General features: G+C 47.8%; 1 long non-coding RNA gene across 1 annotated transcript in view; it reads left to right on the forward strand.

The window, feature by feature from the left end:
• The window catches only part of LOC141126709 (uncharacterized), a 31,776-nt gene extending 11,837 nt beyond the window's left edge, over positions 1-19,939 (forward strand). The window contains exons 3-5 of the long non-coding RNA XR_012241441.1: positions 9,894-10,085; positions 10,180-10,247; positions 19,723-19,939. This is a non-coding gene — a long non-coding RNA (uncharacterized lncRNA). The remainder of the gene's footprint in view (positions 1-9,893; positions 10,086-10,179; positions 10,248-19,722) is intronic.
• Positions 19,940-22,778: the final 2,839 nt, after the last annotated feature.

The following is a 22,778-nucleotide window of genomic DNA, read 5'->3' on the forward strand; positions in this document are numbered from 1 at the left end:
CTAAAGAGAAATGGGCTGAGTAATTCTCCTCCACTTAGGAGGAGCCTTGAATTTTTATCAATGAAAACAAGACTTCCTTTGGCTGAGGTGGAAATCATGATGTCACCCACCTGCCTCTCCATCTTGGCTAATTCAGAGGAAGTCTTGTATTCATTGCAAGAATTATTCAGCCCGAATCTTTTTAATTCCGACAGCAGACAGGAAGTCGCCTGTACTACTGCCAGAAGACAGCACCATCTAATCTATATAGATAACACTACTACAATATATTACAACACACATAGCAGTCACGACATCCTGTAATGTGGTTCATCTGGGCCAGCTCGGCCAAAACACTCTCTAAAGTGATATTACAACCTGAGTTTTACTTTACCTTGTTAGTCAAGTCCATCTAAAGATATCCACACAATACAATCTGATTGTACAATTTCCTTTAGATTTACCAAAACTATATGATAGCTTTGGTAAATTTAAAGCCTGTCTAGTATGTCCAATCAAATCAGGTGTTAGCTCCCCTTTTAAGAGAAGTCCCTCCTTGAAGATGTCATGGGTGTAGTTAATGCCCATATAAATGCCAGCTGTGGGAGGGACAAAAGGGTCCAAGGCATGGGAACTGGATACCCCAGAGCTTCTATTGCCTCGTTTCCACTGAGCGGATCGGTTCGGTATGGTACGCTATTTGGAGTGTTTCCATTATGAAAGCGGCCCATACAACCGAACCGAACCGCACCATTCAGGGTCCTGCTTCAGATGTGGGGCCATAGAAAATGGTACGGTTCGGTTAGGGCGGAGCTACGATACATTCCACTGATTGGTGGACGTGTGACGCCATGCTAGGCATTTTTTCTGAGCCCACGTATGGCCCCTGTCGGTCCGACTTGCAATGGAAATGCTCACCTGGATAGGCCGGACCATTCTAGGCTTTCCAAACTGTACCGACCCGAACCGATCTGCTCAGTGGAAACGAGGCATAAGATGTAGTCTCCTACAAAGCTGATCCAAAGGGCTCTTTGCAGGGCAGAAGTCCCAGGAGAGGAGGTACAGACCATGGGAGGAAAAGATGTAGTCTGCTTCTGCAGGTCCTCTAGCAGGGGGCATAAGTTGTCTACCAAGGTAGGTTTATAAACATCCTGATGGTCAAGATGATAAGCAGTAGTTGTGAGCTTGGGGGTTGTTTCCTTCAGTCAAATCTTGGCTGTCATGTAATAGTGATCCAGGGGGCGGTAGAGCCACTAGGTCCCTTGTACGGTGCATTCAATTGCCTATTCCCCCCCCCCCCAGTGCCATCCATGGTGTTTCCTGAGCTCTCTCTTGTTAGTTTAAGGATGCCAAGCAGGAGGAAGTTTTCTGATCTCCTCTGCCATGAATGCACCCGGATGCAATAAGGATTTTAGTACTTCCGGGTTCAGCATTATGATTCCTTAGCTACTAAAGCTAGTCAAGCATTATGATCTGTATAGGGCAGAGGAGGGATTGGAGGATCTAATCTGCTGGTGGTCCTGTAAAGAGGACCTGTCACTTTGCCAATTCTGTCACACTTGTCAGTCCCCTTCTGATAGCAATTTCCAGGGGCGTAACTAGAAATAGCAGGGCCCCATAGCAAAATGTTGTTGGGGGCCCCCTGCAAACAGCCCCCCCCACAGCTGCCCTAGTGTCAATGCAGCGTGACCTGTGCCACATATAGCGTGACCTGTGCACAATGCAGCGTGACCTGTGCCCCATACAGCATGACCTGTGCCCAATGCAACATGACCTGTGCCCCATACAACGTGACCTGTGTCCCATACAGCGTGACCTGTGTCCCATACAGCGTGACCTGTGCCCCATACAGCGTGATCTGTGCCCAATGCAGCGTGACCTGTGCCCAATGCAGCGTGACCTGTGCCCCATACAATGTGACCTGTGCCCCATACAGCGTGACCTGTGCCCCATACAGCGTGACCTGTGCCCAATGCAGCATGACCTGTGCCCCATACAGCATGACCTGTGCCCAATACAGCCTGGTCTGCCTGTGCCCCATACAGCCTCACCTGTGCAGAGGAAGAGGCAAGCCACCCGGATCAGCAGAGAGCGGGATTGCCCGCTGTAATAGCTTTCATTTGAATTTCCTGTCTTCCCGGGGCTCATCGTCACATAGCCCCACCTCTTGGCCTGACGCCTTTGATGACGTCACATGTCCCGCATTGGATCGGCGTTCTGTCTATCAAAGGCACCGGGCCAAGAGGTGGAGCTATGTGAGGTGAGCTCCGGGAACACTGGAAGTTCTAATGAAAGCTCTTACTTCGGGCAATTCAGCTCTCTGCTGATCCGGGTGGCTTGCCTCTTCCTCTGCACAGGTGAGGCTGTATGGGGCACAGGCAATGCTGTATTGGGCACAGGTCACGCTGCATTGGGCACAGGTCACAGCTTGCCTCTTCCTCTCCTCTCTCTTCCCCTGGCTGGGAGACTGTGCCGGCGGTGCTCTCATCCTCACTGGGCCCCACTTGGCTGCGGGCCCCATAGCGCCCGCATGGGTCTCTATGGTGGTAGTTACGCCCCTGGCAATTTCATTTGTGTACACTCTTGCATGACCGTGCAATCGCCGGTTAAAGAAGCGTTGAAATGCTCTGGTCATGAAAGGTGTAGAATCTTCCAGAGGTTTAGTGGTTAAAGAAAATAGGAATGGACCTCTTATATCATCTTCAATTTTTTTAAGCATTTAAATTAAAACATAAAATGGGCCGGGGAGAAGTCTAGCTGCCCGAACACCAGTAGAATTGGGTTTTAAATTATTTGGTTTTAAGAATGTTCAGTTTTGTAATCCTTAGTGGGGTCAATTTGATGTTCATTTTAGACACAGGAAAGAGAAAATGTGAAGGACTGGGATGGAAAAATGTTCTGAAATATATGAATTTCTAACCATAATTTGGATTTTCCTTCCGGAAATTCCAAACTCTATTGTTACAGTGCCTTGAAAAAGTATTCACACCCCTTGAAATTCTCCACATGTTGTCATGTTACAAACAAAAACATAAATGTATTTTATTGGGATTTTATGTGATAGACCAACATAAAGTGGCACATAATTGTGAAGTGGAAGGAAAATGATAAATGGTTTTCAATTTTTCTTACAAATAAATATGTGAAAAGTGTGGGGGGGAATTGTATTCAGCCCCCTTTTACTCTGATACCCCTAACTGAAATCTAGTGGAACCAATTGCCTTCAGAAGTCACCTGATTAGTAAATAGAGTCCACCTATGTGTCATTTAATCTCAGTATAAATACAACTGTTCTGTGAAGCCCTCAGAGGTTTGTTAGAGAACCTCAGTGAACAAACAGCATCATGAAGGCCAAGGAACACACCAGACAGGTCAGGCAAAAAGTTGTAGAAAAGTTAGGGGTTAAGGGTTAGGTTATAAAAAAATCTCCCAAGCTTTGAACATCTCACGGTGCTCTGTTCAATCCATCATCAGAAAATGGAAAGAGTATGGCACAACTGCAAACCTACCAAGACATGGCCGTCCACCTAAACTGACCGGCCGGGCAAGGAGAACATTCATCAGAGAAGAGCCAAGAGGTCCATGGTAACTCTGGAGGAGCTGCAGAGATCCACAGCTCAGGTGGGAGAATCTGTCCACAGGACAACTATTAGTCGTGTTCTCCACAAATCTGACCTTTATGGAAGAGTGACAAGAAGAAAGACATTGGTGAAAGAAAGTCATAAGAAGTCCTGTTTGTAGTTTGTGAGAAGCCATGTGGGGGACACAGCAAACATGTGGAAGAAGGTGATCTGGTCACATGAGACCAAAATTCAAGTTTTTGACCTAAAAGCAAAATGCTATGTGTGGGGGAAAACTAACACTGCACATCACCCTGAACACACCATCCCCACTGTGAAACATGGTGGTGGCAGCATCATGTGGTGGGGATGCTTTTCTTCAGCAGGGACAGGGAAGCTGGTCAGAGTTGATGGGAAGATTGATGGAGACAAATACAGGACAATCTTAGAAGAATCCTGTCTACAAATCTACAAAAGACTTGAGACTGGGGCGGAGGTTCACCTTCCAGCAGGACAACGACCCGAAACATACAGCCAGAGCTACAATGGAATGGTTTAGATCAGTGGTTCTCAACCTGGGGGTCAAATGATGATTTGCCAGGGGTCACCAAATCCTTGGTTGTTCCTGAAGCCAGCACCACTCTCCCAGTCTTTTTGCGGTCGCCCAGCAGGGCTGTCCCTGGAGCTCACAGCCGCCCACTCAGCCTCTTCGCAGCCGCCCATTCAGTTCTCAGCATGACTGGGGGGCAGAGACTAGAAGTCAGCTGACTAGTGAGGAATGTGAATTGGGAGGGGCTGGAGGAGACCCTCATCTCCTCATTTTGGCATAGGTGTCACTGCTATGAGACACCACAAAGTCAGAGACACATTGAGTAACACTACCTGGAATTATAGTTGCCATTAAAGGTCCCCACTACAGTTCTCAGATCAGCAAATGACCTTGATCAAGAGCACCTAAGTTGGCTGATCAGAACTCCCCCAGCACTGCCACTGATCCCAACTCCCCGCCACTCATCCCATTCCCCCCACCCCCCACCAAGGAGTAAGAGAAGGAATAAAAATACAGAATACATGGAAGGGAGAGGAAAAGAGGGGGAGGAACAAAGAAAAAGGGAGAGAAAGAATAAGAGAAAGAACAAGAAATACATCTAGAAAGAGGGATGGGGGAAAAAAAACAAGAAATTAGCATAGAGAGAGATAAAAGGGAAAGAAAAGAGAACAAAGAGAAAGAGTGATACATCCTAAAATGTACCATAAAGGGTTTTAATACTGTAAAAGTGGAAGGGACTCGGGGAGCGCTAAATATACGTGGGTTAGGGCCCCAAATTACTTGTCTTACCTTGGGTGCTGACAACCCAAGCTATGAAAATAATTTTACGGTTGGGGGTCCCCACAACTTGGGAAATTTTATCAAGGGGTCACAGCACTAGAGAGGTTGAGAACCACTGGTTTAGATCAAAGCATATTCATGTGTTAGAATGGCCCAGTCACAGTCCAGACCTAAATCACATTGAGATTCTGTGACAAGACTTGAAAATTGCTGATCACAGACGCTCTCCATCCAATCTGACAGAACTTGAGATATTTTACAAAGAAGAAGAATGGGCAAAAATGTCCTCTCTAGATGTGCAAAGCTGGTAGAGACATCCCCAAAAAGACTTGTAGCTGTAATTGCAGAGAAAGGGGGTTCTACAAAGTATTGACTCCGGGGGGCGCCATACAAATGCCCCCTCCACACTTTTCACATATTTATTTGTATCATTTTCCTTCCACTTCACAATTATGAGCCACTTTGTGTTGGTCTATCACATAAAATCCCAATAAAATACATTTACATTTTTTGTTGTAATATGACAAAATGTGGAAAATTTCAAGGGGTGTGAATACTTTTTCAAGGCGCTATACAAGCAAGAAAAATTGGTAGTGCTTTCAAATAACATTCCTCAAGTCATGGAATGTACTGGGATGTTTGTACGAATGTTTCTTTGAAAACCTACTGTGTATGGCCAGCTTTAGGTTGAGGGCAAAGTAGTGAAGAGAAAAAAAAAAAGGGGGGGGGGGGGTTGTGGTAAGGGAAGTTAAGGGGGTAATGAAAGGGGAGTGTTTCAGAGAGGGGTGCAGTTCAAAGTAGAAGGGCTTTGTGTGCCATTGAGAAGGTGATTAGCTACACCTGATTGGGATTACAAGTCACTTTTAGGAGGGTGGTGATCCTTTTTCCAACTCAAGTGATTCTGTTTACTTTTTTTCCCTGACATGTTGGTGTTATATCTTTCATTTGGATGTTATAAGTTGTACTGCGTAAATACAGCTGGATAAAACAAAAAATGTGTCTGTCTTCCTTTTCAGGCTGGAAAAACAACAAAATGTGATTATTTTAAAGGGGGTGATTCTTTTCTACACCCATTGTATATAACTACAAACTGGCCATAGACAGGAGGATATGAAAACATGCACAGACACCGATTAAACTATATTGCCACCTCATCCCTTTAAACCCGAACACATATGAATAACACCGGTTCTGAGGCAAATGTAATGTGTTCGGGTTTAAAGGGATGAGGTGGCAACCCTACGTGTGCAGTCATGTTGGAACAGGAAGGGGCCCACAAAGTTGGGAGCATGAAATTGTCCAAAATGTCTTGGTATGATGACGCCTTAAGAGGTCCCTTCACTGGAACTAAGGAGCCAAACCCAACCTCAGAAAACCAACCCCCCCCCATAATCCCCCCTCCACCAAATAATTTGTACCAGTGTACAAAGCGAGGTCCATAAAGACATGGATGAGTGAGAAAGAAATGACATTTTCAGGAGGCGTTCTATGCACCAGCTGTGTACAGAGCGCCTCCAGGTGGCCATATTTCATTTTACAAAAAATGACAGCGGCTGCAGATTGAAAAGGAAAGGGCATTTTTAATAATATTCAATGTAAATATGACTTGAGTCGCAATTGTATATGTTATAATATTATTTTTTTTATTTTATTTGCAATTTTTTCCCTATGAAAATGGAGTTACCCTTTATCCCCTTCAATACCGGGCACTTTCACCCCCTTCTAGCCCAGGCCTATGTTCAGTTTTCTGCGCTCTCACACTTTGAATGACAATTGCGCAGTCATGCAACACTGTACCCAAATGATATTTTTATTACTTTATTCACATAAATAGAGCTTTCTTTTGGTGGTATTTAATCACCACTGGGGGTTTTATTTTTTGGTAAACAAACGAAAAAAGACTGAAAATTTTGAAAACAAAAAAAAGTTTTTCTTAATTTCTGTTTTAAAACGTTGTAAATAAATACGTTTTCTCGTTCACTGATGGGCACTGATGAGGAGGCACTGAAGGGCACCGATGAGGAGGCACTAATGGGCACTGATGGGGGGGACTGATGGGCATTGATGAGGCAGCACTCTGATGAGGAGGCACTAATGGGCACTGATGAGGAGGCACTGAAGGGCACTGATGAGGAGGCACTAATGGGCACTGATGGGGGGGACTGATGGGCATTGATGAGGCAGCACTCTGATGAGGAGGCACTAATGGGCACTGATGAGGAGGCACTGAAGGGCACTGATGAGGAGGCACTAATGGGCACTGATGGGGGGGACTGATGGGCATTGATGAGGCAGCACTGAGGAGCACTGATGAGGAGGCACTAATGGGCACTGATGAGGGGGGACTGATGGGCATTGATGAGGCAGTACTGATGGGCACTGATGAGGAGGCACTAATGGGCACTGATGAGGAGGCACTAATGGGCACTGATGAGGGGGGACTGATGGGCACTGATGAGGCAGTACTGATGGGCACTGATAAGGAGGCACTGATGAGCAATGATAGGCAGCACTGGTGGGCACTGTTGGCATAGGACACCCCTACCCCTGAGGGTGGTCCATGGTTTTTAAAGCATAAATAAAATAAAATATAGTACAGATATAATCATATTAAAAGCAGCTTAGACGTCGATACATGACGTTGGCGGGGACCCGCTCAGGACCGGGGGGTACTTCAGCTGGGACCGAATGGCAGTTTACTCCTCTACTTTGTTTCACAAGGAAGGGATCACCTGGAGCAGCACTCATCATCACATGGGTAATGGTGGACATATTCATGTCTTCACACATATTTATTGGACACACACATATTCTTTAGTGCACTTATTGTACACTCGCACACCTTTCCTTGGGTTTGTCTAGACCTTATTTATTTTTTATCTGCTACACATACACCTTGATCTCACTTACCCTCTAGACACTAGGGGTGCTGAAATTAATCGTTGCATCGATGCATCGCCATTCGGGTGTCCCAGATGCGGCATCGATGCATAAGGACCAGAAAATCGATTGCCGGGTGATGTCATCCCGACTTGCCCCGCCCCTATCGGGTGAGTGCTTCGAGCGTGTTGTTAAAATGACTTTGTTTTAATAAATGCCGTGTTACAATGAATGATGTGCCCCGCTGTATGTGCTTTTTAAAAAAATATGTCACTTCATACCGAATTTCACAGGACAATACATCCCGCTCATGTGACTGCCCGTCCCGGCCCGTCCCGCCTCTCTCCGCTCTCCTCTCACGTCTCTCCTGACGTCAGCGGGGAATTCTCAGCTGACTATACGGGCGGGGCTGAGAATTCCCATACAGCGGGGCATATCATTCATTGTAACACGGCATTTATTAAAACAAAGTCATTTTAACAACAGTAAGTAGAGTACAAATGTGTTTGTACTCTACTTACACCTCACGCTCCGTGCTGACAGGTCCCTGGGCTTCCCTTTGCACATTCCACTGTTAACTCCTAGTGTGCTGGAAGGTGCAAGCAGGAATGCCAAGGAACTGTCAGCACCAGTGGTGGCCTGTGCATTGTGGGGGGGGGGGTTAGTGAAGTGATGGCTGCATTTAATGGGCACAGGTGGCTGCATTTAATGGGCACAAGTGGCTGCATTTGACGGGCACAGGTGGCTGCATTTGATGAGCACAAGTGGCTGCATTTGACGGGCACAAGTGACTGCATTTGATGGGCACAAGTGGCTGCATTTGATGGGCACAGGTGGCTGCATTTAACGGGCACAAGTGGCTGCATTTGATGGGCACAGGTGGCTGCATTTGACGGGCACAGGTGGCTGCATTTGACGGGCACAAGTGGCTGCATTTGACGGGCACAGGTGGCTGCATTTGACGGGCACAAGTGGCTGCATTTGATGAGCACAAGTGGCTGCATTTGACGGGCACAAGTGACTGCGTTTGATGGGCAAAAGTGGCTGCATTTGATGGGCACAGGTGGCTGCATTTAACGGGCACAAGTGGCTGCATTTGATGGGCACAGGTGGCTGCATTTAACGGGCACAAGTGGCTGCATTTGACGGGCACAGGTGGCTGCATTTGATGGGCACAGGTGGCTGCATTTAACGGGCACAAGTGGCTGCATTTGACGGGCACAGGTGGCTGCATTTAACGGGCACAAGTGGCTGCATTTGACGGGCACAGGTGGCTGCATTTGACGGGCACAAGTGGCTGCATTTGATGAGCACAAGTGGCTGCATTTGACGGGCACAAGTGGCTGCGTTTGACGGGCACAAGTGACTGCGTTTGATGGGCACAGTGGCTGCATTTGATGGGGGAGGTTCAGTATTTTTCAGTTTGTTTGCGCCCCCCCCCCCCCCCCCCAAATTTTGAGCACCAGCTGCCACTGGTCAGCACAGAGACAGTACAGGGAACTTCACAGGGCTGTTTGTCAGCTGTGGATTGTAATCCCTCCTGACCTCCCAGCAGCCGTGTGTGTGAATGCCTGTACCCTGTAGTGCATCAGATTAGTGCACTTTTTAAGGGAGTGAGGTTATTTTTAATTCAAAGTGGAGTTCCAGTCAACTTTTTGTTTATTAAAAGTCAGCAGTTATAAAAAAAAGTGTATCTTCTGACCTTTAATAAACAGACACTCACCTGTCCCACAATCCAGCGACGTGGCCACCCAAACCCTCCATTCTATCCCCCGCCTGTCCACGGCGCTGGCAGTACTACTGTGGGCATCCGGCTGTGACAGCTTGCAGCATCACAGCCGGGTGCGCATGTCTCACTGCGCTGTCCTGCATAGCCGGGCAATCTTTTGGGAACTGTGATGTGTCCCAGAAGATTGCAGGGTGGAAGGGCCGCCTAGGCGGCCCAAGCTGAAGTTGCAGCCCGTCGGTAATCGTGATGCATCGCGGAATCGAATCGAAACGTTGACCAGTGAAGATGCGCACCCCTACTAGACACTCTATTTATATTTATATAACCCCCATTTGTGAAACACATGCACTTTTTGACCTTAGAGTCACATTTGTTTTTGATATTCACAGTTTTTTATTTAACATTTTTTTCACAGATATGGTCAAAATGTGGACACACAACACTTATTGGATGGGTGGTGTGAGTATTTGGGTTGGTCCGTGGCTGCAGTTTCCCCTGGCCCTCTCTCCGATTTACCCTGTCTCAACCCCGGGTGAGACAGTTTGTTCCAGACCAGACAACCATGTAATCCCATTGCTGGAATTGGGCATAATTTACGGGTCACTGTGTAAGTAATTTTCTGTAAGCAGTTATTTCTGATATTTCCTCTCTATTAGAAGGTTATAGATACTAATAGTTACTTTATTTATTTGATTTTCCAGTAAATTCGTGCATCTTACCCCTGATGACTGGCAGGAAGCCAAGAAACACGTCGGGTTTTAAACGAAGGGTGCCTAGCTAAGCTTGTTTTAATTATGAACTTTAATATCACTATTCTCCCTTGTCTGTATCTCTATCATGTGATTTATGTATTTTTGATTTGTAAATGTATTGATTTATCTATTTCTTTGTAAGAATTGTATTAATCATGTCCATTGATTTGTTTGCATTCAATTTATTATTATTATTATTATTATTATTATAAATATATTAATCTTTTATGATTATATCTGTACTATATATTATTTTATTTATGCTTTAAAAACCATGGACAACCCTGAGGGGTTAATGACATCAAGGAATACAAAAAATGAGGGTTTCCCAAAAGGTAACCCCAGGTCGGACTTTTTAGGCACAGCAAACAAAAGGGTACAAAAAAATACTAACATTTATTGAAACATATGTACGACAATACATATGGTACAGAGAAAAGGGAACAAGAAAAAAACATCAGAAAATCATATACATAAAAATATATGACATGAGCCCTAATGCGTCAACGCGTTTCCTTGTTGAACTTCTTCAGGACACATTTGGGGGTCATTGATTGCAAGAAAAGAAAAAGGGTCTCATTATCTAGAATAAAAAACACATAATTTATAATAACATATATCAACTACTTAACAACCGGCCCATAGCCGAATGACGGCTACAGGGCAGTTGCATAACTCTGGAAGGGTGTACAGTGACGTCCTTCCAGAATCCCGCTCTCGCGCGCCCCCTGGGGTGCGCACCCGAGAACATCCGCCTGGCCACACCCGAGAACATCCGCCGGGTCCAGAGTGATCGCGGCCGTTTACCACGCGATTGCTCCATCAAATGACGGAGCGGTCACTTGTAAACAAACCGGCGTCATGTCATGATGCCGGTTCCTCTCTCCCCTATGTGTACCAAACTGTACAGTGGAGGGGAGGGATCGGTGGCAGCAGCGCTGTGGGCTGGATCTGTAGTGCCCACAGCGCTGCTCAGTGACAATTGCAGTCACATCCATGAATCCATCCATCCATCCATGCTCAGCCATCCCTCCATACTCTGCAATACCCTGCCATACTCTGCAATACCCTGCCATACTCTGCCAATACCCTGCCATACTCTGCCAATACCCTGCCATACTCTGCCAATATTTTGCCAATACTCTGCAATACTCTGCCATACCCTGCCAATACTCTGCAGTACCCAGCCATGCTCTGCAATACCCTGTCATACTCTGCAATACCCTGCCATACTCTGCCAATACTTTGCCAATACTCTTCAATACTCTGCCATACCCTGCCAATACTCTGCAGTACCCAGCCATACTCGGTGATACCCAGCCATACTCAGCCATACTCTGCAATACCCAGCCATACTCGGTGATACCCAGCCATACTCTGCAATACCCAGCCATACTCGGTGATACTCAGCCATACTCAGCCATACTCTGCAATACCCAGCCATACTCGGTGATACCCAGCCATACTCTGCAATACTCGGTGATACTCTGCAATACCCAGCCATACTCGGCGATACCCAGCCGTACCCAGCCATACTCTGCCATGCTCAGCCATACTCAGCTGTACTCGGCCTCTGTATGTGGCCAGGCTGTGGAAGTCTCACATGTGGTATTGCCGTACTCAGGGGGAGTAGGAGATTCTATTTTGGGGTGTCATTTTTGGTATGTACATGCTATGTGTTAGAAATATTGTATAAATGGACAATTTTGTGGTAAAAAAAAATGCGTTTTAACCACTTCCTGCCCGCCAGCTGTCATATGACGTCCTTGAATTTGTGCGGGGATATCTGAATGATGGGTGCAGCTACAGGCATCATTCAGATATCAGCTTTTTCAGCCGGCGATTCCCTACACCATAAGAATGATCATAGCGGCTGTTCCGCTGCTTGATCGTTCTTACGGGAGGCGAAAGGGGACGCCCCCCCCCTCCCTCCGGTGCTTCTACCGACTCAACGCTACGATCGAAGCCAGGATCGTTTTTTTATTTCTGGCTTCCCAGCCTAGAGGTGAGATGTGGGGTCTTATTGACCCCACATCTCACTGTAAAGAGGACCTGTCATGCCATATTCCTATTACAGGGGATGTTTACATTCCTTGTAATAGGAATAAAAGTGATCAAAAAATTTATTTTTGGGAAAAAAGTGTCAAACTAAAATAAATAAAGTAAAAGGAATAATAAAAAAAAAAATCCCCGTGTGCTTGCGTGCAGAAGCGAACGCATACGTAAGTCCTGCCCACATATGAAAACGGTGTTTAAACCACACATGTGAGGTATCGCTGCGAACGTTAGAGCGAGAGCAATAATTTTGGCCCTAGACCTCCTCTGTAACTCAAAACATGTAACCAGTAAAACATTGTAAAGTGTCACCTATGGAGATTTTTAAGTAGCGAAGTTTGGCGCCATTCCACGAGCGTGTGCAATTTTGAAGGGTGACATGTTAGGTATCTATTTACTTGGCGTAACTTCATCTTTCACATTATGCAAAAACATTGGGCTAACTTTACTGTTTTTTTTTTTTTTTTAAAGCACAAAACAGTTTTTTTTCCAAAAAAAAGCGTTAGAAAAATTGCTGCACAAATACCGTGCGAGATAAAAAGTTGCAACAACCGCCATTGTATTCTCTAGGGTCTTTGCTAAAAAAACATATATAATGTTTTGGGGTTCTATGTAATTTTCTTGCAAACAAATGATGATTTTAGGAGAGAAATGTCAGAATTGGCCCGGGTGCTCCAGAACGCCTGGAGGTGCTTCCTGCATGTTGGGCCTCTGTATGTGGCCACGCTGTGTAAAAGTCTCACACATGTGGTATCGCCGTACTCGGGAGTAATAGCAGAATGTGTTTCGGGGTGTAATTTGTGGTATGCATATGCTGTGTGTGAGAAATAACCTGCTAATATGACAATTTTGTGAAAAAAAAAATCAAAAAAAAATCTTGATTTTGCAAAGAATTGTGGGAAAAAATGACAACTTCGAAAAACTCATCATGCATCTTACTAAATACCTTGGAATGTCTTCTTTCCAAAAAGGGGTCATTTGGGGGGTATTTGTACTTTTCTGGCATGTTAGGCTCTCAAGAAATGAGATAGGCCGTCAGTACTTCATGTGTGATCAATTTTCAGATATTGGCACCATAGCTTGTGGACTCTATAACTTTCACAAAGACCAAATAATATACACCGATTTGTACTTATTTTTACCAAAGATATGTAGCAGTATAAATTTTGGCCAAATTTTACGAAGAAAAATTACTTACCGTATATACTCGAGTATAAGTCGTTCCGAGTATAAGTCGAGGCCCTAATTTACCACAAAAAAATGGGAAAAACTTATTGACCCGAGTATAAGACGAGGGTGAGAAATGCACAGCTACTGTAAGTGGAAAAGAGGGTCAACAATGCCCATTTGCAGCATCACTGTGCCCATTTGCATGCCTCACTGTGCCCATTTGCAGCCATAGGTCCCCTGAACTTCAAACTCGGTAGTTAAGGGTTCCTAGATGCCCCCTAGCTGCAGCAAAAATTTGGGGTCTCTAAACCCAAAGGGTCCCGAAATGACATTGCTGCAGATGGACACAGTTGACCGAATTTGGGGCCCTGTATGTCGGGGCCACTTAGTGCTAAGAACCCCAAATTTGGTGTGCAAACCCAGTGGAACTAGCAGCATAAAATTTCCAAAGCTGGGGTTTCTAGTACCAAGTGGCCCCTAGATACAGGGCCCCAAAAATCAGTTCAGAAAATGACAAGCACTTTTCTGCAGCAGAGAATGACATTTTCTGAACCGGTTTTGGGGCCCCGTATCTCGAGGCCACTTAGTGCTAGGAACTTCAGCTTTGGATATGTTATGGTACCAGTTCAAATGGGTTAGCATACCAAATTTGGGGTTCTTAGCACCAAGTGGCCCTGAGATATGGGGCCCCAAAATCGGTTCAGAAAATGTCAAGCACTTTTCTGCAGCAGAGAATGACATTTTCCGAACCGATTTTGGGGCCCCGTATTTCGGGGCCACTTAGTGCTAGGAACTTCAGCTTTGGATATGTTGTGGTACCAGTTCCACTGGGTTTGCACACAAAATTTGGGCTTCCTAGCACCAAGTGGCCCTGAGATACATGGCCCCAAAGTCGGTTCGGAAAATGAAATTTTTTTGCTGCAGAAAAGTGCTTGACTCGAGTATAAGTCGAGGGGGGCACTTTCAGCACAAAAAAATGTGCTGAAAAATTCGACTTATACTCGAGTATATACGGTATTTGCTAAATTTTATAACAGAAACAAAGAAAAATTCATTTTTTTACCGAATTTAGTTTTACCTGTAAGAGGACCTGTCTGTGTCTGTCCCGGTTCTAGGACTGAGGACTGTATAAAGAGGACCTGTCTGTGTCTGTCCCGGTTCTAGGACTGAGGACTGTATAAAGAGGACCTGTCTGTGTCTGTCCCGGTTCTAGGACTGAGGACTGTATAAAGAGGACCTGTCTGTGTCTAAACCGGTTCCAGGACCAGGACTGAATAAAGAGGACCTGTCTGTGTCTGAACCGGACCAGGACCAGAACTGAGGACTGTATAAAGAGTGTCTGAACCGGTTCTAGGACTAGGACTGTATATAGAGGACCTATCTGTACCGGTTCTAGAACTGTATAAAGAGGACCTGTCTGTACCGGTTCTAGAACTGTATAAAGAGGACCTGTCTGTACCAGTTCTAGGACTGAGGACTGTATAAAGAGGACCTGTCTGTGTCTGAACCGGTTCTAGGACTAGGACTGTATAAAGAGGACCTATCTGTACCGGTTCTAGGACTGAGGACTGTATAAAGAGGACCTGTCTGTACCAGTTCGAGAACTGAGGACTGTAAAAAGAGGACCTGTCTGTGTCTGAACCGGTTCTAGGACTAGGACTGAGGACTATATGAAGAGGACCTGTCTGTACCAGTTCTAGGACTGAGGACTGTATAAAGAGGACCTGTCTGTTCCGGTTCTAGGACTGTATAAAGAGGACCTGTCTGTACTGGTTCTAGGACTGAGGACTGTATAAAGAGGACCCGTCTTTACCGGTTCTAGGACTAGACTGAGGATAGGGCTGTCCCGATACCACTTTTTTAAAACTGAGTACAAGTACCGATACTTTTTTCAAGTACTCGCCGATGCCGATTACTTTACTTTTATTTTTAATGTCACGTGGCAGTGTTTTTTTTTTTTTTTTTACAATTTTTTTTTTTTTTTTACAATGCTTTCTTTTTTTTCTTTTTGTTTTAGGGGGGGAGGGGGTGGACACTGTCTGTGTGTTTTTTTTTATTTAAATTTTTATTATTTTGTACAATAACTTTTTTTTTATTATTTATTGCAATACTTTGTGCTTTTTTTTTTAATCAGCCCTGTTGGGGGGCTTTGGTGAGATATCAGGGGTCTTAACAGGCCCCTGATATCTCCCCCTTGAGACAGAGAAAGAGACAGAGGATAGAGATTCCCCAGTCCCTTTCTCTGCAGCCTCAGCTGCGCTGAAAACGAATGGAGAGAAGACAGCGGCTCCTCTCCATTCATAAACTGAGACATCGTAATCACAGGAGATTACAATGTTTCAGTTATGTGAATGGACAGAGTCAGCTGACTCTCTCCATACACAAAGGAAGGAGGAGGAGGACATGGAGGTGGACAGCGTAACGGAGGTGGACAACAGAATGGAGGGGGACAGCGGAACTGAGAGGGACAGCGGAACTGAGAGGGACAGCGGAACGGAGGGGGACAGCGGAACGGAGAGGGACAGCGGAACGGAGAGGGACAGCGGAACGGAGAGGGACAGCGGAACGGAGAGGGACAGCGGAACGGAGGGGGACAGCGGAACGGAGGGGGACAGCGGAACGGAGGGGGCCAGCGGAACGCTCGGGGACAGCGGAAGGCAGGGGGACAGCGGAACGGAACGGAGAGAGACAGCGGAACGGAGGGGGACAGCAGAACGGAACCGAGAGGGACAGCGGAACAGAGGGGGACAGCGGAACAGAACAGAGAGGGACAGCGGAACGGAACGGAGGGGGGACAGCAGAACGGAGGGGGACAGCGGAACGGAGGGGGACAGCGGAACGGAGGGGGACAGCGGAACGGAGGGGGACAGCGGAACAGAGGGGGACAGCGGAACGGAGGGGGACAGTGGAACGGAACGGAGAGGGACAGCGGAATGAAACGGAGAGGGACAGCAGGACGGAACGGAGAGGGACAGCGGAACGGAGGGGGACAGAGGAACAGAATGGAGAGGGAAAGCAGAACGCAGGGGAACAGCAGAACGGAGGAGTACAATGGAACAGAGAGGGACAACGGAACGGAGGGGGACAGCAGAACGGAACGGAGAGGGACAGCGGAACGGAACGGAGGGGGGACAGCAGAACGGAGGGGGACAGCGGAACGGAGGGGGACAGCAGAACGGAACCGAGAGGGACAGCGGAACAGAGGGGGACAGCGGAACAGAACAGAGAGGGACAGCGGAACGGAACGGAGAGGGGACAGCAGAACGGAGGGGGACAGCGGAACGGAGGGGGACAGCGGAACGGAGGGGGACAGCGGAACGGAGGGGGACAGCGGAACAGAGGGGGACAGCGGAACGGAGGGGGACAGTGGAACGGAACGGAGAGGGACAGCGGAATGAAACGGAGAGGGACAGCAGGACGGAACGGAGAGGGACAGCGGAACGGAGGGGGACAGAGGAACAGAATGGAGAGGGAAAGCAGAACGCAGGGGAACAGCAGAACGGAGGAGTACAATGGAACAGAGAGGGACAACGGAACGGAGGGGGACAGCAGAACGGAACGGAGAGGGACAGCGGAACGGAACGGAGGGGGGACAGCAGAACGGAGGGGGACAGCTGAACGGAGGGGGACAGCAGAACGGAGGAGTACAATGGAACAGAGAGGGACAACGGAACGATGGGGGACAGCGGAACGGAGGGGGCATGGAGGATGCGGTGACAGTCAGCGGTGATCGCATGTGGGGGAGTTACAAGCACCGATCACCGCTGTATAGATTTCACTAAAGCAGCTGAAAGCCGCGGGGGGAGAAGCTTGTAACTCCCCCACGCGCTGATCACTGCTGACTGTCCAGGTATCGGGGGAAGCATCGGGAGCATTTGCCCGAGTACAAGTACTCGGGCAAATGCTCGGTATCGGGACAACCCTGACTGAGGACTGTATAAAGAGGACCTGTCTGTACCGGTTCTAGGACTGGGACTGTATAAAGAGGACCTGTCTGTACCGGTTCTAGGACTGAGGACTGTATAAAGAGGACCTGTCTGTACCGGTTCTAGGACTGGGACTGTATAAAGAGGACCTGTTTGTACTGGTTCTAGGACTGAGGACTGTATAAAGAGGACCTGTCTGTACTGGTTCTAGGACTGAGGACTGTATAAAGAGGACCTGTCTGTACTGGTTCTAGGACTGAGGACTGTATAAAGAGGACCTGTCTGTACTGGTTCTAGGACTGAGGACTGTATAAAGAGGACCTGTCTGTATCGGTTCTAGGACTGGGACTGAGGACTGTATAAAGAGAACCTGTCTGTACCGGTTCTAGGACTGAGGACTGTATAAAGAGGACCTGTCTGTACTGGTTCTAGGACTGAGGACCTGTCTGTGATCGGCATCCCATGAAATAAGGTATCCTCTGCTACTACTGCGCATGTGCAGATTTCAGACAAGACAAACGGAGCTGAGTTACATTAACCCCTCACACGCCAAATGATCGGCTGCATCATGAAGACACTGCGAGACACCTGTCTACATCTGGATGTCACGGGCGGGGGGCAAGTCTGGATGTCACAGGGGGGGCATAGTCTGAATGTCACAAGGGGGGCAGTCTGGATGTCACTGGGGGGCAGTTTGGATATCACAGGGGGGGCACAGTCTGGATGTCACAGGGGGGCACAGTCTGGATGACAGGGCGGGAACACAGTCTGGATGTCACGGGGGGGCAGTCTGAATGTCACAGTCTGGATATTACAGGGGGGGGGGCACAGTCTGGATGTCACGGGGGGAGGCCAGTCTGGATGTTACAGGGGGGCAGTCTCGATATCACAGGGGGGGCACAGTCTGGATGTCACAGTGGGGCAGTCTGGATGTCACGGGGGGCAGTCTGGATGTCACGGGGGGGCAGTCTGGATGTCACGGGGGGGCAGTCTGGATGTCACTGGGGGGCAGTCTGGATGTCACGGGGGCATTCTGGATGTCACAGGGGGGCAGTCTGGATGTCACAGGGGAGGCTGCATGTCACAGGGGGTAAACAATGGTTGCCACAGGCTGGCTGGATGTCACAAGCTGCACTGGCTGGATGTCACCAGGGGCACACAATGGTTGGCACTGGCTGCATGTCACAGGGGAACCACAGGCTACACTGGCTGGGTGTCACAGGGGGGCCACAAGCTGCATAGCACAGGGGGCACATGATGGTTCGCACAGCCTGGCTGGATGTCACAGGGAGGAATAGGTGGCCTGCATTATTAGAGGGGGAGATAACTATTTTCACTTGCCCCCAGGTGGCAACCAGGAGCATATTAAGGTAAGGCTGATCTATCTCTATACAGACCTGCACTGTTTCATCTTTGTGGGAGCCTGCCAGCGGCACTTGCTGGTATATATATATATATATACGGCAGGGTGCTACTGGCTTGGCACTCAGCATGCCATGGCCCTACGGTCCATATTTGTATATATTCTCAATGCACAACTTTTTCATCCTGGTTGCAGGGGATCTTTCACTGGTTGTGACTGACCCTTGAACATTATCTCCCTATGCAATTAAGCTTACCCTGTGTCCTTGGACACCTTTGCTTCTGGTTCTTTGCCTCGGATCCCCCGTGTGTTCCACGTTCATGTATGTGATTAATTAGGTGGGTTTGGTTATCTGATGAGTGGACAGATGTATGTCTTTTTCCTATATGCGTATTTATATATTTATCTTGTGGTTCTTTCTTTTTCTTCTCTTTTATTTATCCTTTTCTGTTCATCTCTTCTTCCCTTCCCTTTGTCTCCCCCACCCTTTCTTTTCCCCTCTCTTTCCCCTTCCTCTCCTCCCCCATCCCATTCAGCCTTCCTCCTCTTTTACTTTCCTTCTCCCCCCCCCCCACCCCCCGGTGTCCGCACCCCACCGTCCACCCCCCCTTTTTCTTCATTTATTTTCACTTTTTCATCTCCCCCTCTCTCTCTTCCCCCACTTCTTCCCTCCCCCCCCTCCTTTTCCTCTTTTGTTGTTTCTTGATGTTTGTTCTTGTCCACAGACCACCAGTTATACCCACTGCTAGAACATTGTATTTTTTCCATTATAGTTACTGCACCATCAAGTGCCTCCCGTGTCCGCCCTGGGGGGATTCACCTGCATTGGGTGCCTCTCTTTTGTGTTGTCTGGTGCTCCATTGGGCCTTCATTTGTAAGCCATGCATGACTATATAAATCTCCAACATTATTAAGTTTATTGCATAAAATCTGTTCAAACACATTTTTGACCTATGAGATTTGTATTTACTTTTGTAGATGTTTATGGATGACTCCTCCTGAAGAAGAGGCCAAAGCCACGAAACATGCAGAGGACTACATCAGGACATACATCTCAATTCCTCACAATACCTGTGAGGTTTACCTGTTCTTTGTGAATCATTTATATAAATTTTTGCAACAACTGTTTATGTCCTGCTGTAAAAAAATGTTTTTAATTATGTTACCTTCTTAATAAATTGACATTTTATACTTACTTTGGCCTAATCGTTGGGTACCAAGATAGTCCTCAACTTTCACAGTGCCGCGGGCAAGTTTGGAGCAGCCCCTGGCAACCCTTTTTCCAATATCCTAATACAAAGGATGATGGTACACGCCCCTATCCCTAGCAGGGCCGGTGCTACCACTAGGTAAACTAGGCAGCTGCCTAGGGCACACTGCTGCCTAGGGCGCCCGGCCCCAATCGGATCCCCCCTGGTAGGCTGCATTGATCGGTGCTGGTGAGGCTGCATTTGATGGACGCTGGTGAGGCTGCATTGATGGACACTGGTGAGACTGCATTGATGGACGCTGGTGAGGCTGCATTGATGGACGCTGACGAGGCTACATTTGATGGACGCTGATGAGGCTTCATTTGATGGACGCTGGTGAGACTGCCTTGATGGACGCTGGTGAGGCTGCATTGATGGACGCTGATGAGGCTGCATTTGATGGACGCTGATGAGGCTGCATTTGATGGACGCTGATGAGGCTGCATTTGATGGACGCTGGTGAGGCTGCATTAGATGGACGCTGGTGAGGCTGCATTTGATGGGCGCTGGTGAGGCTGCATTTGATGGGCGCTGGTGAGGCTGCATTGGATGGGCGCTGGTGAGGCTGCATTGGATGGGCGCTGGTGAGGCTGCATTTGATGGGCGCTGGTGAGGCTGCATTTGATGGACGCTGGTGAGACTGCATTGATGGACGCTGGTGAGGCTGCATTGATGGACGCTGATGAGGCTACATTTGATGGGTGCTGATGAGGCTTCATTTGATGGACGCTGGTGAGACTGCCTTGATGGACGCTGGTGAGACTGCCTTGATGGACGCTGATGAGGCTGCATTAGATGGACGCTGGTGAGGCTGCATTTGATGGGCGCTGGTGAGGCTGCATTTGATGGGCGCTGGTGAGGCTGCATTTGATGGGCGCTGGTGAGGCTGCATTTGATGGGCACTGGTGAGGCTGCATTTGATGGGCGCTGGTGAGGCTGCATTGGATGGGCGCTGGTGAGGCTGCATTTGATGGGCGCTGGTGAGGCTGCATTTGATGGGCGCTGGTGAGGCTGCATTTGATGGGCGCTGGTGAGGCTGCATTGATGGGCACTGGTGAGGCTGCATTGATGGGCGCTGGTGAGGCTGCATTGGATGGGCACTGGTGAGGCTGCATTGGATGGGCACTGGTGAGGCTGCATTGATGGACGCTGGTGTGGCTGCATTGGATGGGCGCTGGTGAGGCTGCATTGATGGACGCTGGTGAGGCTGCATTGATGGACGCTTGCGAGGCTGCATTGGATGGGCGCTTCATTAAAAAGGTGGGGTATACATGGGCAGGGCAAATGGGCCAGCAAAATTAGGTTTCGCCTAGGGTGTCAAAAATCCTTGCACCAGCCCTGATCTCTAGACATAGAATATTGCCTCCATTAGTTACATTGTACATTGATGTACGCTGAATAAGGCCTCTTTCACACGGATGATCCGTATGTCCGTTTTTCATCCATCCGTTTTCGGATGAAAAACGGACATACAGTCATCCCTATGGAGCGTCGGATGTCAGCGGTGACATGTCCGCTGACATCCGACCCGCTCCGATCCGAAAAGTGTAACGGAGGAAAAACCTACTTTTTCCTCCGTTTTCGGATCGGATCGGATGACGACGGACACTACGGACCGTCATCATCCGATCCCCCCATAGGGGAGAGCGGCGCTCTGACAGGTCCGTCGCTGCACAGTGTGCAGCGATGCACCTGTCATCTTCCTGCTCAGCGGGGATCGGCGGAGCTATCCCCGCTGAGCAAGCGGATGTTCACGGGGCGGATCATGACTGATCTGCCCCGTGTGAAAGAGGCCTAAGGGTCCATGTACACAACAATGAAAGGGAAATGATCACTAACACAGAGATAAACAAATAACACACACAGCTTTTAAAAAATAGTTTAATTTAAAACCACTTCAATACCCAGCCATAGTAAAATGACTTCCTCTACTTTGTGCAGGGATATCTGAATGATGGGTGTAGCTACAGGCATCATTCAGATATCATTCTTTCCAGCCGGCGATTCTGTACACAATAAGAACAATCATAGCAGCAGTTCCACCGGTTGATCGTTCTTATAGGCGACAGGAGGGGACGTCCCCGCCCCCGCGCCATCCGGTGCTTCTCTGGGCTCTCCTGTGCCATCAGGGGCCCGGAGAAAGAATCGGCCGGCGCCGGACGACGACGATAGAGCTTTCCGGTGACCAGATGGTCACCAGTCATCTCTATGACCGTCGGAGGCCCGGGAGTGGCGTTATGACATCACGCCCAGGTTCCCGGATGTCAACAAAGCCGCGATCGTGGCTGTCAGCATGAGATCGTGAATTTTTTTTTCTTGATCTTATGCTTTCCAGCCTGGAGGAGAGATGTGGGCTCTTATTGACCTCACATCTCTCCATAAAGAGGACCTGTCACAATAGATTCCTATTACAAGGGATGTTTACATTCCTTGTAGTAGGAATAAAAGTGATCAAAAAAAAAAAAAAAAAAAGTGTAAAAATAAAAATAAAAAAAAAAAAAAAAAAAAAAAATTAAAACGCCCCTGTCCCCGGTAGCTTGCGCTTAGAAGCGAACGCACACACGCAAGTCCCGCCCACATATGTAAACGTCGTTCAAACCACACATCTGAGGTATCACCGCGTGCGTTAGAGCGTGTGCAACAATTCTAGCACTAGACCTCCTCTGTAACTCTAAACTGGTAACCTGTAAACATTTTTAAAGCGTCCCCTATGGAGATTTTTAAGTACCGAAGTTTGGCGCCATTCCATGACTGTGCGCAATTTTAAAGTGTGACATGTTTGGT

The sequence above is a fragment of the Aquarana catesbeiana genome, linkage group LG02 (assembly GCF_042186555.1).
Source record: "Aquarana catesbeiana isolate 2022-GZ linkage group LG02, ASM4218655v1, whole genome shotgun sequence".
Classification (NCBI taxonomy): Eukaryota; Metazoa; Chordata; class Amphibia; order Anura; family Ranidae; genus Aquarana; species Aquarana catesbeiana.